Source organism: Narcine bancroftii, chromosome 8, assembly GCF_036971445.1.
Source record: "Narcine bancroftii isolate sNarBan1 chromosome 8, sNarBan1.hap1, whole genome shotgun sequence".
NCBI lineage: Eukaryota > Metazoa > Chordata > Chondrichthyes > Torpediniformes > Narcinidae > Narcine > Narcine bancroftii.
The window spans coordinates 124,010,149-124,027,948 of record NC_091476.1 but is presented as its reverse complement, the minus strand read 5'-3'; positions in this window follow the sequence as shown (position 1 = coordinate 124,027,948).

Genomic DNA, 17,800 nt, shown 5'->3' with positions numbered 1-17,800 from the left:
GCAGGGAATCAGAGCTGGGGAAACAGAGGCGGGGAATCAGATATGGGAAATCAGAGGTGGGGAATCAGGGGCGGGGAATCAGTGGCAGGGAATCAGAGCTTGGGAATCAGAGGTGGGGAATCAGAGCTGGGGAAACAGAGGCGGGGAATCAGATATGGGGAATCAGAGGTGGGGAATCAGGGGCGGGGAATCAGTGGCAGGGAATCAGAGGCCGGGAATAAAAGGCGGGGAATCAGAGCTGGGGAATCAGAGGCGGGGAATCAGAGTTGGGGAATCAGAGGAGGGGAATCAGATATGGGGAAACAGAGGCCGGGAATCAGAGGCAGGGTAACAGAGGCGGGGAATCAGATATGGGGAATCAGAGGTGGGGAATTAGAGGTTGTGAATCAGAGGCGGGGAAACAGAGGCGGGGAATCAAATATAGGGAATCAGAGGTGGGGAATCAGAGGTTGTGAATCAGAGATGGGGAATCAAGGCGGGGAATCAGAGGCAGGGAATCAGACGCGGGGAATCAGAGGCGGGGATTCAGAGCTGTGGAATCAGAGGCGGTGAATCAGAGTTGGGGAATCAGAGGCAGGGAATCAGATATGGGGAATCAGAGGCGGGGAATCAGAGGCGGGGAAACAGAGGCGGGGAATCAGATATGGGGAATCAGAATTGGGGAATCAGGGGCAGGGAATCAGTGGCAGGGATTCAGAGGCGGGGAATCAGAGGCGGGGAATCAGAGGCAGGGATTCAGACACGGGGAATCGGAGGCGGGGAATCAGAGATGGGGAATCAGAGACGGGGAATCAGAGGCAGGGAATCGGACTCCGGGAATCAGAGTCGGGGAATCAGAGCTGGGGAATCAGAGGCTGGGAATCAGAGTTGGGGAATCAGAGGCGGGGAATCAGATATGGGGAAATAGAGGTGGGTAATCAGATATGGGGAATCAGAGGTGTGGAATCAGAGGTAGGGAATCAGAGGCAGGGAATCAGAGTCGGGGAAACAGAGGCGGGGAATCAGATATGGGGAATCAGAGGTGGCGAATCAAAGGCGATGAAACAGAGATGGGGAATCAGGGCAGGGAATCAGAGGCAGGGAATCAAACACGGGGAATCAGAGCTGGGGAATCAGAGGCGGCGAATCAGAGTTGGGAATCAGAGGCGGGGAATCAGAGGCGGGGAAACAGAGGCGGGGAATCAGATATGGGGAATCAGAGGTGGGGAATCCGAGGTTGGGAATCAGAGGCAGGGAATCAGAGGCGGGGAATCAGAGGCGGGGAATCAGAGGAAGGGAATCAGATGTGCGGAATCGGAGATGGGGAATCAGAGGCAGGGAATCAGAGGCGGGGAATCAGAGGCGGGGAATCAGAGGCCGGGAATCAGATATGGGGAAACAGAGGCGGGGAATCCGAGGCGGGGAAACAGAGGCGGGGAATCAGATATGGGGAATCAGAGGAGGGGAATCAGAGGTTGGGAATAAGAGGCAGGGAATCAGAGGCTTGGAATCAGATGCAGGGAATCAGATGTGGGGAATCAGAGGCGGGGAATCAGAGCTGGGGAATCAGAGGTGGGGAATCAGATTTGGGGAATCAGAGGCGGGGACTTAGATATTGGGAAACAGAGGCGGGGAATCAGAGGCGGGGAAACCCCGGCGGGGAATCAGATATGGGGAATCAGAGGTGGGGAATCAGAGGCAAGGAATCAGATGTGCGGAATCAGAGATGGGGAAACAGAGGCGGGGAATCAGATATGGGGAATCAGAGGTGGGGAATCAGGGGCAGGGAATCAGTGGCAGGGAATCAGAGGCGGGGAATCAGAGGCGGGGAATCAGAGGCAGGGAATCAGACACGGGGATTCAGAGGCGGGGAAACAGAGATGGGGAATCAGAGGCGGGGATTCAGAGGCAGGGAATCGGAAGCCGGGAATCAGAGTCGGGGAATCAGAGCTGGGGAATCAGAGACGTGGAATCAGAGTTGGGGAATCAGAGGCGGGGAATCAGATATGGGGAAATAGAGGCGGGGAATCAGATATGGGGAATCAGAGGTGTGGAATCAGAGGTTGGGAATCAGAGGAAGGGAATCAGAGTCGGGGAAACAGAGGCGGGGAATCAGATATGTGGAATCAGAGGTGGCGAATCAAAGGCGGTGAAACAGAGATGGGGAATCAGGGCAGGGAATCAGAGGCAGGGAATCAAACACGGGGAATCATAGCTGGGGAATCAGAGGCGGGGAATCAGAGTTGGGAATCAGAGGCGGGGAATCAGAGGCGGGGAAACAGAGGCGGGGAATCAGATATGGGGAATCAGAGGTGGGGAATCAGAGGTTGGGAATCAGAGGCAGGGAATCAGAGGCGGGGAATCAGAGGCGGGGAATCAGAGGAAGGGAATCAGATGTGCGGAATCGGAGATGGGGAATCAGAGGCAGGGAATCAGAGGCGGGGAATCAGAGGCGGGGAATCAGAGGCCGGGAATCAGATATGGGGAAACTGAGGCGGGGAATCCGTGGCGGGGAAACAGAGGCGGGGAATCAGATATGGGGAATCAGAGGTGGGGAATCAGAGGTTGGGAATCAGAGGCAGGGAATCAGAGGCTTGGAATCAGATGCAGGGAATCAGATGCGGGGAATCAGAGGCGGGGAATCAGAGCTGGGGAATCAGAGGTGGGGAATCAGATTTGGGGAATCAGAGGTGGGGACTTAGATATTGGGAAACAGAGGCGGGGAATCAGAGGCGGGGAAACAGAGGCGGGGAATCAGATATGGGGAATCAGAGGTGGGGAATCAGAGGCAGGGAATCAGATGTGCGGAATCAGAGATGGGGAATCAGAGGCAGGGAAACAGAATCAGAAGCAGGGAATCAGAGGCCGGGAATCAGAGGCCGGAATCAGATGCTGGGAATCAGAGGCATGGAATCAGAGGCGGGGAATCAGAGGCAGGGAATCAGATGCGGGGAATCAGAGGCGGGGAATCAGAGCTGGGGAATCAGAGGCGGGGTATTAGAGTTGGGGAATCAGAGGTGGGGAATCAGATATGGGGAAACAGAGGTAGGGAATCAGAGGCGGGGAAACAGAGGCAGGGAATCAGATATGGTGAATCAGAGGCGGGGAATCAGAGGTGGGGAATCATAGGCAGGGAATCGGATGTGCGGAATCAGAGATGGGGAATCAGAGGCCGGGAATCAGAGGTGGTGAATCAGAGATGGGGAATCAGAGGCGGGGAATCAGAGGCAGGGTATAAGACGCGCGGAATCAGAGGTGGGCAATCAGAGGCGGGGAATCAGATATGGGGAATCAGAGGCGGGGAATCAGAGGCGGGGAAACAGAGGCGGGGAATCAGATATGGGGAATCAGAGGTGGGGCATCAGAGGTTGTGAATCACAGATGGGGAATCAGAGGCGGGGAATCAGAGGCAGGGAATCAGATGCGGGGAATCAGAGGCGGGGATTCAGAGCTGGGGAATCGGAAGCGGGGAATCAGAGTTGGGGAATCAGAGGCGGGGAATCAGATATGGGGAATCAGAGGCAGGGAATCAGAGGCGGGGAATCAGAGGCAGGGAATCAGACGCGGGGAATCAGAGGTGGGGAATCAGAGTTGGGGAATCAGAGGCAGGGAATTGGATGTGCGGAATCAGAGATGGGGAATCAGAGGTGGGGAATCAGAGGCGGTGAATCAGAGATGGGGAATCAGAGGCGGGGAATCAGAGGCAGGAAATCAGACACGGGGATTCAGAGGCTGGGAATCAGACGGGGGGAATCAATGGCGGGGAATCAGAGCTGGGTAATCTGAGGCAGGGAATCAGAGTTGGGGATTCATAGGCGGGGAATCAGATATGGGGAAACAGAGGCGGGGAATCAGAGGCGGGCAAACAGAGGCGGGGAATTAGATATGGGGAATCAGAGGTAGGGAATCAGAGGTGGTGAATCAGTGATGGGGAATCACAGGCGGGGAATCAGAGGCAGGGAATAGAACGCGGGGAATCAGAGGCAGGGAATCAGAGCTGGGGAATCAGAGGCGGGGAATCATAGTTGGGAATCAGAGGCGGGAATCAGATATGGGGAAACAGAGGCGGGGAATCAGAGGCGGGGAAACAGAGGAGGGGAATCAGATATGGGGAATCGGATGCAGGGAATCAGAAGCGGGGAATCAGAGCTGGGGAATCAGAGGCGGGGAATCAGAGTTGGGGCATCAGAGGTGGGGAATTAGATATAGGGAAACAGAGGCGGGGAATCAGAGGCGGGGAAACAGAGGCGGGGAATCAGATATGGGGAATCAGAGGTGGGGAATCAGAGGCAGGGAATCAGATGTGCGGAATCAGAGATGGGGAATCAGAGGCAGGGAATCAGAATCAGAAGCGGGGAATCAGAGGCCGGGAATCAGAGGCCGGGAATCAGATGCTGGGAATAAGAGGCCAGGAATCAGAGGAGGGGAATCAGAGTCCGGGAATCAGAGATGGGGATTCAGAGGCGGGGAATCAGATATGGAGAATCAGAGATGGGGAATCAGAGGCGGGGAATCAGAGGCAGGGAATCGGACGCCGGGAATCAGAGGCGGGGAATCAGAGCTGGGGAATCAGAGGCGGGGAATCAGAGTTGGGGAATCAGAGGCGGGGAATCAGATATGGGGAAATAGAGGCGGGGAATCAGATATGGGGAATCAGAGGTGTGGAATCAGAGGTTGGGAATCAGAGGCAGGGAATCAGAGGCGGGGAAACAGAGGCGGGGAATCAGACATGGGGAATCAGAGGTGGCGAATCAAAGGCGGTGAAACAGAGATGGGGAATCAGGGCAGGGAATCAGAGGCAGGGAATCAGAGCTGGGGAAACAGAGGCGGGGAATCAGATATGGGAAATCAGAGGTGGAGAATCAGGGGCGGGGAATCAGTGGCAGGGAATCAGAGCTTGGGAATCAGAGGTGGGGAATCAGAGCTGGGGAAACAGAGGCGGGGAATCAGATATGGGGAATCAGAGGTGGGGAATCAGGGGCGGGGAATCAGTGGCAGGGAATCAGACGGGGGGAATCAAAGGCGGGGAATCAGAGCTGGGGAATCAGAGGCGGGGAATCAGAGTTGGGGAATCAGAGGAGGGGAATCAGATATGGGGAAACAGAGGCCGGGAATCAGAGGCAGGGTAACAGAGGCGGGGAATCAGATTTGGGGAATCAGAGGTGGGGAATTAGAGGTTGCGAATCAGAGTTGGGGAATCAAAGGCGGGGAATCAGATATGGGGAATCAGAGGCTGGGATTCAGAGGCGGGGAATCAGAGGCAGGGAATCAGACACGGGGAATCAGAGGTGGGGAATCAGAGATGGGGAATCAGAGGCGGGGAATCAGAGGCAGGGAATCAGACGCGGGGAATCTGAGGCGGGGAATCAGAGCTGGGGAATCAGAGGCAGGGAATCAGAGTTGGGGATTCAGAGACGGGGAATCAGATATGGGGAAACAGAGGCGGGGAATCAGAGGCGGGCAAACAGAGGCAGGGAATTAGATATGGGAAATCAGAGGTGGGGAATCAGAGGTGGTGAATCAGTGATGGGGAATCAAGGCGGGGAATCAGAGGCAGGGAATCAGACACGGGGAATCAGAGGCGGGGATTCAGAGCTGGGGAATCAGAGGCGGGGAATCAGAGTTGGGGAATCAGAGGCAGGGAATCAGATATGGGGAATCAGAGTCGGGGAATCAGAGGCGGGGAAACAGAGGCGGGGAATCAGAGGAAGGGAATCAGATGTGCGGAATCGGAGATGGGGAATCAGAGGCAGGGAATCAGAGGCGGGGAATCAGAGGCGGGGAATCAGAGGCCGGGAATCAGATATGGGGAAACTGAGGCGGGGAATCAGAGGCAGGGAATCAGAGGCGGGGAATCAGAGGCGGGGAATCAGAGGCCGGGAATCAGATATGGGGAAACTGAGGCGGGGAATCCGTGGCGGGGAAACAGAGGCGGGGAATCAGATATGGGGAATCAGAGGTGGGGAATCAGAGGTTGGGAATCAGAGGCAGGGAATCAGAGGCTTGGAATCAGATGCAGGGAATCAGATGCGGGGAATCAGAGGCGGGGAATCAGAGCTGGGGAATCAGAGGTGGGGAATCAGATTTGGGGAATCAGAGGTGGGGACTTAGATATTGGGAAACAGAGGCGGGGAATCAGAGGCGGGGAAACAGAGGCGGGGAATCAGATATGGGGAATCAGAGGTGGGGAATCAGAGGCAGGGAATCAGATGTGCGGAATCAGAGATGGGGAATCAGAGGCAGGGAAACAGAATCAGAAGCAGGGAATCAGAGGCCGGGAATCAGAGGCCGGAATCAGATGCTGGGAATCAGAGGCATGGAATCAGAGGCGGGGAATCAGAGGCAGGGAATCAGATGCGGGGAATCAGAGGCGGGGAATCAGAGCTGGGGAATCAGAGGCGGGGTATTAGAGTTGGGGAATCAGAGGTGGGGAATCAGATATGGGGAAACAGAGGTAGGGAATCAGAGGCGGGGAAACAGAGGCAGGGAATCAGATATGGTGAATCAGAGGCGGGGAATCAGAGGTGGGGAATCATAGGCAGGGAATCGGATGTGCGGAATCAGAGATGGGGAATCAGAGGCCGGGAATCAGAGGTGGTGAATCAGAGATGGGGAATCAGAGGCGGGGAATCAGAGGCAGGGTATAAGACGCGCGGAATCAGAGGTGGGCAATCAGAGGCGGGGAATCAGATATGGGGAATCAGAGGCGGGGAATCAGAGGCGGGGAAACAGAGGCGGGGAATCAGATATGGGGAATCAGAGGTGGGGCATCAGAGGTTGTGAATCACAGATGGGGAATCAGAGGCGGGGAATCAGAGGCAGGGAATCAGATGCGGGGAATCAGAGGCGGGGATTCAGAGCTGGGGAATCGGAAGCGGGGAATCAGAGTTGGGGAATCAGAGGCGGGGAATCAGATATGGGGAATCAGAGGCAGGGAATCAGAGGCGGGGAATCAGAGGCAGGGAATCAGACGCGGGGAATCAGAGGTGGGGAATCAGAGTTGGGGAATCAGAGGCAGGGAATTGGATGTGCGGAATCAGAGATGGGGAATCAGAGGTGGGGAATCAGAGGCGGTGAATCAGAGATGGGGAATCAGAGGCGGGGAATCAGAGGCAGGAAATCAGACACGGGGATTCAGAGGCTGGGAATCAGACGGGGGGAATCAATGGCGGGGAATCAGAGCTGGGTAATCTGAGGCAGGGAATCAGAGTTGGGGATTCATAGGCGGGGAATCAGATATGGGGAAACAGAGGCGGGGAATCAGAGGCGGGCAAACAGAGGCGGGGAATTAGATATGGGGAATCAGAGGTAGGGAATCAGAGGTGGTGAATCAGTGATGGGGAATCACAGGCGGGGAATCAGAGGCAGGGAATAGAACGCGGGGAATCAGAGGCAGGGAATCAGAGCTGGGGAATCAGAGGCGGGGAATCATAGTTGGGAATCAGAGGCGGGAATCAGATATGGGGAAACAGAGGCGGGGAATCAGAGGCGGGGAAACAGAGGAGGGGAATCAGATATGGGGAATCGGATGCAGGGAATCAGAAGCGGGGAATCAGAGCTGGGGAATCAGAGGCGGGGAATCAGAGTTGGGGCATCAGAGGTGGGGAATTAGATATAGGGAAACAGAGGCGGGGAATCAGAGGCGGGGAAACAGAGGCGGGGAATCAGATATGGGGAATCAGAGGTGGGGAATCAGAGGCAGGGAATCAGATGTGCGGAATCAGAGATGGGGAATCAGAGGCAGGGAATCAGAATCAGAAGCGGGGAATCAGAGGCCGGGAATCAGAGGCCGGGAATCAGATGCTGGGAATAAGAGGCCAGGAATCAGAGGAGGGGAATCAGAGTCCGGGAATCAGAGATGGGGATTCAGAGGCGGGGAATCAGATATGGAGAATCAGAGATGGGGAATCAGAGGCGGGGAATCAGAGGCAGGGAATCGGACGCCGGGAATCAGAGGCGGGGAATCAGAGCTGGGGAATCAGAGGCGGGGAATCAGAGTTGGGGAATCAGAGGCGGGGAATCAGATATGGGGAAATAGAGGCGGGGAATCAGATATGGGGAATCAGAGGTGTGGAATCAGAGGTTGGGAATCAGAGGCAGGGAATCAGAGGCGGGGAAACAGAGGCGGGGAATCAGACATGGGGAATCAGAGGTGGCGAATCAAAGGCGGTGAAACAGAGATGGGGAATCAGGGCAGGGAATCAGAGGCAGGGAATCAGAGCTGGGGAAACAGAGGCGGGGAATCAGATATGGGAAATCAGAGGTGGAGAATCAGGGGCGGGGAATCAGTGGCAGGGAATCAGAGCTTGGGAATCAGAGGTGGGGAATCAGAGCTGGGGAAACAGAGGCGGGGAATCAGATATGGGGAATCAGAGGTGGGGAATCAGGGGCGGGGAATCAGTGGCAGGGAATCAGACGGGGGGAATCAAAGGCGGGGAATCAGAGCTGGGGAATCAGAGGCGGGGAATCAGAGTTGGGGAATCAGAGGAGGGGAATCAGATATGGGGAAACAGAGGCCGGGAATCAGAGGCAGGGTAACAGAGGCGGGGAATCAGATTTGGGGAATCAGAGGTGGGGAATTAGAGGTTGCGAATCAGAGTTGGGGAATCAAAGGCGGGGAATCAGATATGGGGAATCAGAGGCTGGGATTCAGAGGCGGGGAATCAGAGGCAGGGAATCAGACACGGGGAATCAGAGGTGGGGAATCAGAGATGGGGAATCAGAGGCGGGGAATCAGAGGCAGGGAATCAGACGCGGGGAATCTGAGGCGGGGAATCAGAGCTGGGGAATCAGAGGCAGGGAATCAGAGTTGGGGATTCAGAGACGGGGAATCAGATATGGGGAAACAGAGGCGGGGAATCAGAGGCGGGCAAACAGAGGCAGGGAATTAGATATGGGAAATCAGAGGTGGGGAATCAGAGGTGGTGAATCAGTGATGGGGAATCAAGGCGGGGAATCAGAGGCAGGGAATCAGACACGGGGAATCAGAGGCGGGGATTCAGAGCTGGGGAATCAGAGGCGGGGAATCAGAGTTGGGGAATCAGAGGCAGGGAATCAGATATGGGGAATCAGAGTCGGGGAATCAGAGGCGGGGAAACAGAGGCGGGGAATCAGATATGGGGAATCAGAGGTGGGGAATCAGGGGCAGGGAATCAGTGGCAGGGAATCAGAGGCGGGGAATCAGAGGCGGGGAATCAGAGGCAGGGAATCAGACACGGGGATTCAGAGGCGGGGAATCAGAGATGGGGAATCAGAGGCGGGGAATCAGAGGCAGGGAATCGGACGCCGGGAATCAGAGTCGGGGAATCAGAGCTGGGGAATCAGAGGCGGGGAATCAGAGTTGGGGAATCAGAGGCGGGGAATCAGATATGGGGAAATAGAGGCGGGGAATCAGATATGGGGAATCAGAGGTGTGGAATCAGAGGTTGGGAATCAGAGGAAGGGAATCAGAGTCGGGGAAACAGAGGCGGGGAATCAGATATGTGGAATCAGAGGTGGCGAATCAAAGGCGGTGAAACAGAGATGGGGAATCAGGGCAGGGAATCAGAGGCAGGGAATCAAACACGGGGAATCAGAGCTGGGGAATCAGAGGCGGGGAATCAGAGTTGGGAATCAGAGGCGGGGAATCAGAGGCGGGGAAACAGAGGCGGGGAATCAGATATGGGGAATCAGAGGTGGGGAATCAGAGGTTGGGAATCAGAGGCAGGGAATCAGAGGCGGGGAATCAGAGGCGGGGAATCAGAGGCCTGGAATCAGAGGCGGGGAATCAGAGGCAGGGAATCAGATGCGGGGAATCAGAGGCGGGGAATCAGAGCTGGGGAATCAGAGGCGGGGTATTAGAGTTGGCGAATCAGAGGTGGGGAATCAGATATGGGGAAACAGAGGTAAGGAATCAGAGGCGGGGAAACAGAGGCAGGGAATCAGATATGGGGAATCAGAGGTGTGGAATCAGAGGTTGGGAATCAGAGGAAGGGAATCAGAGTCGGGGAAACAGAGGCGGGGAATCAGATATGTGGAATCAGAGGTGGCGAATCAAAGGCGGTGAAACAGAGATGGGGAATCAGGGCAGGGAATCAGAGGCAGGGAATCAAACATGGGGAATCAGAGCTGGGGAATCAGAGGCGGGGAATCAGAGTTGGGAATCAGAGGCGGGGAATCAGAGGCGGGGAAACAGAGGCGGGGAATCAGATATGGGTATCAGAGGTGGGGAATCAGAGGTTGGGAATCAGAGGCAGGGAATCAGAGGCGGGGAATCAGAGGCGGGGAATCAGAGGAAGGGAATCAGATGTGCGGAATCGGAGATGGGGAATCAGAGGCAGGGAATCAGAGGCGGGGAATCAGAGGCGGGGAATCAGAGGCCGGGAATCAGATATGGGGAAACTGAGGCGGGGAATCCGAGGCGGGGAAACAGAGGCGGCGAATCAGATATGGGGAATCAGAGGTGGGGAATCAGAGGTTGGGAATCAGAGGCAGGGAATCAGAGGCTTGGAATCAGATGCAGGGAGTCAGATGCGGGGAATCAGAGGCGGGGAATCAGAGCTGGGGAATCAGAGGTGGAGAATCAGATTTGGGGAATCAGAGGTGGGGACTTAGATATTGGGAAACAGAGGCGGGGAATCAGAGGCGGGGAAACAGAGGCGGGGAATCAGATATGGGGAATCAGAGGTGGGGAATCAGAGGCAGGGAATCAGATGTGCGGAATCAGAGATGGGGAATCAGAGGCAGGGAAACAGAATCAGAAGCAGGGAATCAGAGGCCGGGAATCAGAGGCCGGAATCAGATGCTGGGAATCAGAGGCCTGGAATCAGAGGCGGGGAATCAGAGGCAGGGAATCAGATGCGGGGAATCAGAGGCGGGGAATCAGAGCTGGGGAATCAGAGGCGGGGTATTAGAGTTGGGGAATCAGAGGTGGGGAATCAGATATGGGGAAACAGAGGTAGGGAATCAGAGGCGGGGAAACAGAGGCAGGGAATCAGATATGGTGAATCAGAGGCGGGGAATCAGAGGTGGGGAATCATAGGCAGGGAATCGGATGTGCGGAATCAGAGATGGGGAATCAGAGGCCGGGAATCAGAGGTGGTGAATCAGAGATGGGGAATCAGAGGCGGGGAATCAGAGGCAGGGTATCAGACGCGGGGAATCAGAGGTGGGCAATCAGAGGCGGGGAATCAGATATGGGGAATCAGAGGCGGGGAAACAGAGGCGGGGAATCAGATGTGGGGAATCAGAGGTGGGGCATCAGAGGTTGTGAATCACAGATGGGGAATCAGAGGCGGGGAATCAGAGGCAGGGAATCAGATGCGGGGAATCAGAGGCGGGGATTCAGAGCTGGGGAATCAGAAGCGGGGAATCAGAGTTGGGGAATCAGAGGCGGGGAATCAGATATGGGGAATCAGAGGCAGGGAATCAGAGGCGGGGAATCAGAGGCAGGGAATCAGACGCGGGGAATCTGAGGCGGGGAATCAGAGCTGGGGAATCAGAGGTGGGGAATCAGAGTTGGGGAATCAGAGGCAGGGAATTGGATGTGCGGAATCAGACATGGGGAATCAGAGGTGGGGAATCAGAGGCGGTGAATCAGAGATGGGGAATCAGAGGCGGGGAATCAGAGGCAGGAAATCAGACACGGGGATTCAGAGGCTGGGAATCAGACGGGGGGAATCAATGGCGGGGAATCAGAGCTGGGTAATCTGAGGCAGGGAATCAGAGTTGGGGATTCATAGGCGGGGAATCAGATATGGGGAAACAGAGGCGGGGAATCAGAGGCGGGCAAACAGAGGCGGGGAATTAGATATGGGGAATCAGAGGTAGGGAATCAGAGGTGGTGAATCAGTGATGGGGAATCACAGGCGGGGTATCAGAGGCAGGGAATAGAACGCGGGGAATCAGAGGCAGGGAATCAGAGCTGGGGAATCAGAGGCGGGGAATCATAGTTGGGAATCAGAGGCGGGAATCAGATATGGGGAAACAGAGGCGGGGAATCAGAGGCGGGGAAACAGAGGCGGGGAATCAGATATGGGGAATCGGATGCAGGGAATCAGAGGCGGGGAATCAGAGCTGGGGAATCAGAGGCGGGGAATCAGAGGCAGGGAATCAGATGCGGGGAATCAGAGGCGGGGAATCAGAGCTGGGGAATCAGAGGCGGGGTATTAGAGTTGGGGAATCAGAGGTGGGGAATCAGATATGGGGAAACAGAGGTAGGGAATCAGAGGCGGGGAAACAGAGGCAGGGAATCAGATATGGTGAATCAGAGGCGGGGAATCAGAGGTGGGGAATCATAGGCAGGGAATCGGATGTGCGGAATCAGAGATGGGGAATCAGAGGCCGGGAATCAGAGGTGGTGAATCAGAGATGGGGAATCAGAGGCGGGGAATCAGAGGCAGGGTATCAGACGCGGGGAATCAGAGGTGGGCAATCAGAGGCGGGGAATCAGATATGGGGAATCAGAGGCGGGGAAACAGAGGCGGGGAATCAGATGTGGGGAATCAGAGGTGGGGCATCAGAGGTTGTGAATCACAGATGGGGAATCAGAGGCGGGGAATCAGAGGCAGGGAATCAGATGCGGGGAATCAGAGGCGGGGATTCAGAGCTGGGGAATCAGAAGCGGGGAATCAGAGTTGGGGAATCAGAGGCGGGGAATCAGATATGGGGAATCAGAGGCAGGGAATCAGAGGCGGGGAATCAGAGGCAGGGAATCAGACGCGGGGAATCTGAGGCGGGGAATCAGAGCTGGGGAATCAGAGGTGGGGAATCAGAGTTGGGGAATCAGAGGCAGGGAATTGGATGTGCGGAATCAGACATGGGGAATCAGAGGTGGGGAATCAGAGGCGGTGAATCAGAGATGGGGAATCAGAGGCGGGGAATCAGAGGCAGGAAATCAGACACGGGGATTCAGAGGCTGGGAATCAGACGGGGGGAATCAATGGCGGGGAATCAGAGCTGGGTAATCTGAGGCAGGGAATCAGAGTTGGGGATTCATAGGCGGGGAATCAGATATGGGGAAACAGAGGCGGGGAATCAGAGGCGGGCAAACAGAGGCGGGGAATTAGATATGGGGAATCAGAGGTAGGGAATCAGAGGTGGTGAATCAGTGATGGGGAATCACAGGCGGGGTATCAGAGGCAGGGAATAGAACGCGGGGAATCAGAGGCAGGGAATCAGAGCTGGGGAATCAGAGGCGGGGAATCATAGTTGGGAATCAGAGGCGGGAATCAGATATGGGGAAACAGAGGCGGGGAATCAGAGGCAGGGAAACAGAGGCGGGGAATCAGATATGGGGAATCGGATGCAGGGAATCAGAGGCGGGGAATCAGAGCTGGGGAATCAGAGGCGGGGAATCAGAGTTGGGGCATCAGAGGTGGGGAATTAGATATAGGGAAACAGAGGCGGGGAATCAGAGGCGGGGAAACAGAGGCGGGGAATCAGATATGGGGAATCAGAGGTGGGGAATCAGAGGCAGGGAATCAGATGTGCGGAATCAGAGATGGGGAATCAGAGGCTGGGAATCAGAATCAGAAGCGGGGAATCAGAGGCCGGGAATCAGAGGCCGGGAATCAGATGCTGGGAATAAGAGGCCAGGAATCAGAGGAGGGGAATCAGAGTCCGGGAATCAGAGATGGGGATTCAGAGGCGGGGAATCAGATATGGAGAATCAGAGATGGGGAATCAGAGGCGGGGAATCAGAGGCAGGGAATCGGACGCCGGGAATCAGAGGCGGGGAATCAGAGCTGGGGAATCAGAGGCGGGGAATCAGAGTTGGGGAATCAGAGGCGGGGAATCAGATATGGGGAAATAGAGGCGGGGAATCAGATATGGGGAATCAGAGGTGTGGAATCAGAGGTTGGGAATCAGAGGCAGGGAATCAGAGGCGGGGAAACAGAGGCGGGGAATCAGATATGGGGAATCAGAGGTGGCGAATCAAAGGCGGTGAAACAGAGATGGGGAATCAGGGCAGGGAATCAGAGGCAGGGAATCAGAGCTGGGGAAACAGAGGCGGGGAATCAGATATGGGAAATCAGAGGTGGAGAATCAGGGGCGGGGAATCAGTGGCAGGGAATCAGAGCTTGGGAATCAGAGGTGGGGAATCAGAGCTGGGGAAACAGAGGCGGGGAATCAGATATGGGGAATCAGAGGTGGGGAATCAGGGGCGGGGAATCAGTGGCAGGGAATCAGACGGGGGGAATAAAAGGCGGGGAATCAGAGCTGGGGAATCAGAGGCGGGGAATCAGAGTTGGGGAATCAGAGGAGTGGAATCAGATATGGGGAAACAGAGGCCGGGAATCAGAGGCAGGGTAACAGAGGCGGGGAATCAGATTTGGGGAATCAGAGGTGGGGAATTAGAGGTTGCGAATCAGAGTTTGGGAATCAGAGGCGGGGAATCAGATATGGGGAATCAGAGGCTGGGATTCAGAGGCGGGGAATCAGAGGCAGGGAATCAGACACGGGGAATCAGAGGTGGGGAATCAGAGATGGGGAATCAGAGGCGGGGAATCAGAGGCAGGGAATCAGACGCGGGGAATCTGAGGCGGGGAATCAGAGCTGGGGAATCAGAGCTGGGGAATCAGAGTTGGGGAATCAGAGGCAGGGAATCGGATGTGCGGAATCAGAGATGGGGAATCAGATGTGGGGAATCAGAGGAATCAGAGATGGGGAATCAGAGGCGGGGAATCAGAGGCAGGAAATCAGACACGGGGATTCAGAGGCTGGGAATCAGACGGGGGGAATCAAAGGTGGGGAATCAGAGCAGGGGAATCAGAGGCGGGTAATCTGAGTTGGGGAATCAGAGGAGGGGAATCAGATATGGGGAAACAGAGGCTGGGAATCAGAGGCAGGGTAACAGAGGCGGGGAATCAGATATGGGGAATCAGAGGTGGGGAATTAGAGGTTGCGAATCAGAGGCGGGGAAACAGAGGCGGGGAATCAAATATAGGGAATCAGAGGTGGGGAATCAGAGGTTGTGAATCAGAGATGGGGAATCAAGGCGTGGAATCAGAGGCAGGGAATCAGACGCGGGGAATCAGAGGCGGGGATTCAGAGCTGGGGAATCAGAGGCCGTGAATCAGAGTTGGGGAATCAGAGGCAGGGAATCAGATATGGGGAATCAGAGGCGGGGAATCAGAGGCGGGGAAACAGAGGCGGGGAATCAGATATGGGGAATCAGAATTGGGGAATCAGGGGCAGGGAATCAGTGGCAGGGAATCAGAGGCGGGGAATCAGAGGCGGGGAATCAGAGGCAGGGAATCAGACACGGGGAATCGGAGGCGGGGAATCAGAGATGGGGAATCAGAGGCGGGGAATCAGAGGCGGGGATTCAGAGCTGGGGAATCAGAGGCCGTGAATCAGAGTTGGGGAATCAGAGGCAGGGAATCAGATATGGGGAATCAGAGGCGGGGAATCAGAGGCGGGGAAACAGAGGCGGGGAATCAGATATGGGGAATCAGAATTGGGGAATCAGGGGCAGGGAATCAGTGGCAGGGAATCAGAGGCGGGGAATCAGAGGCGGGGAATCAGAGGCAGGGAATCAGACACGGGGAATCGGAGGCGGGGAATCAGAGATGGGGAATCAGAGGTGGGGAATCAGAGGCAGGGAATCGGACTCCGGGAATCAGAGTCGGGGAATCAATGCTGGGGAATCAGAGGCGGGGAATCAGAGTTGGGGAATCAGAGGCGGGGAATCAGATATGGGGAAATAGAGGTGGGGAATCAGATATGGGGAATCAGAGGTGTGGAATCAGAGGTTGGGAATCAGAGGCAGGGAATTAGAGTCGGGGAAACAGAGGCGGGGAATCAGATATGGGGAATCAGAGGTGGCGAATCAAAGGCGGTGAAACAGAGATGGGGAATCAGGGCAGGGAATCAGAGGCAGGGAATCAAACACGGGGAATCAGAGCTGGGGAATCAGAGGCGGCGAATCAGAGTTGGGAATCAGAGGCGGGGAATCAGAGGCGGGGAAACAGAGGCGGGGAATCAGATATGGGGAATCAGAGGTGGGGAATCCGAGGTTGGGTATCAGAGGCAGGGAATCAGAGGCGGGGAATCAGAGGCGGGGAAACAGAGGCGGGGAATCAGATATGGGGAATCAGAGGTGGGGAATCCGAGGTTGGGAATCAGAGGCAGGGAATCAGAGGCGGGGAATCAGAGGCGGGGAATCAGAGGAAGGGAATCAGATGTGCGGAATCAGAGATGGGGAATCAGAGGCAGGGAATCAGAGGCGGGGAATCAGAGGCGGGGAATCAGAGGCCGGGAATCAGATATGGGGAAACAGAGGCGGGGAATCCGAGGCGGGGAAACAGAGGCGGGGAATCAGATATGGGGAATCAGAGGTGGGGAATCAGATTTGGGGAATCAGAGGCGGGGACTTAGATATTGGGAAACAGAGGCGGGGAATCAGAGGCGGGGAAACCCAGGCGGGGAATCAGATATGGGGAATCAGAGGTTGGGAATCAGAGGCAAGGAATCAGATGTGCGGAATCAGAGATGGGGAATCAGAGGCAGGGAATCAGAATCAGAAGCAGGGAATCAGAGGCCGGGAATCAGAGGCCGGAATCAGATGCTGGGAATCAGAGGCCTGGAATCAGAGGCGTGGAATCAGAGGCAGGGAATCAGATGCGGGGAATCAGAGGCGGGGAATCAGAGCTGGGGAATCAGAGGTGGGGTATTAGAGTTGGGGAATCAGAGGCGGGGAATCAGATATGGGGAAACAGAGGTGGGGAATCAGAGGCGGGGAAACAGAGGCAGGGAATCAGATATGGGGAATCAGAGGTGGGGAATCAGAGATGGGGAATCAGAGGCGGTGAATCAGAGATGGGGAATCAGAGGCGGGGAATCAGAGGCAGGAAATCAGACACGGGGATTCAGAGGCTGGGAAACAGACGGGGGGAATCAAAGGCGGGGAATCAGAGCTGGGGAATCAGAGGCAGGGAATCAGAGGCGGGGAATCAGATATGGGGAATCAGAGGCTGGGATTCAGAGGCGGGGAATCAGAGGCAGGGAATCAGACACGGGGAATCAGAGGTGGGGAATCAGAGATGGGGAATCAGAGGCGGGGAATCAGAGGCAGGGAATCAGACGCGATGAATCTGAGGCGGGGAATCAGAGCTGGGGAATCAGAGGTGGGGAATCAGAGTTGGGGAATCAGAGGCAGGGAATCGGATGTGCGGAATCAGAGATGGGGAATCAGATGTGGGGTATCAGAGGAATCAGAGATGGGGAATCAGAGGCGGGGAATCAGAGGCAGGAAATCAGACACGGGGATTCAGAGGCTGGGAATCAGACGGGGGGAATCAAAGGCGGGGAATCAGAGCTGGGGAATCAGAGGCAGGGAATCAGAGTTGGGGATTCAGAGACGGGGAATCAGATATGGGGAAACAGAGGCGGGGAATCAGAGGCGGGCAAACAGAGGCGGGGAATTAGATATGGGGAATCAGAGGTGGGGAATCAGAGGTGGTGAATCAGTGATGGGGAATCACAGGCGGATAATCAGAGGCAGGGAATAGAACCCAGGGAATCAGATGCAGGGAATCAGAGCTGGGGAATCAGAGGCGGGGAATCATATTTGGGAATCAGAGGCGGGGAATCAGATATGGGGAAACAGAGGCGGGGAATCAGAGGCGGGGAAACAGAGGCGGGGAATCAGATATGGGGAATCGGATGCGGGGAATCAGAGGCGGGGAATCAGAGCTGGGGAATCAGAGGCAGGGAATCAGAGTTGGGGCATCAGAGGTGGGGAATTAGATATAGGGAAACAGAGGCGGGGAATCAGAGGCGGGGAAACAGAGGCGGGGAATCAGATATGGGGAATCAGAGGTGGGGAATCAGAGGCAGG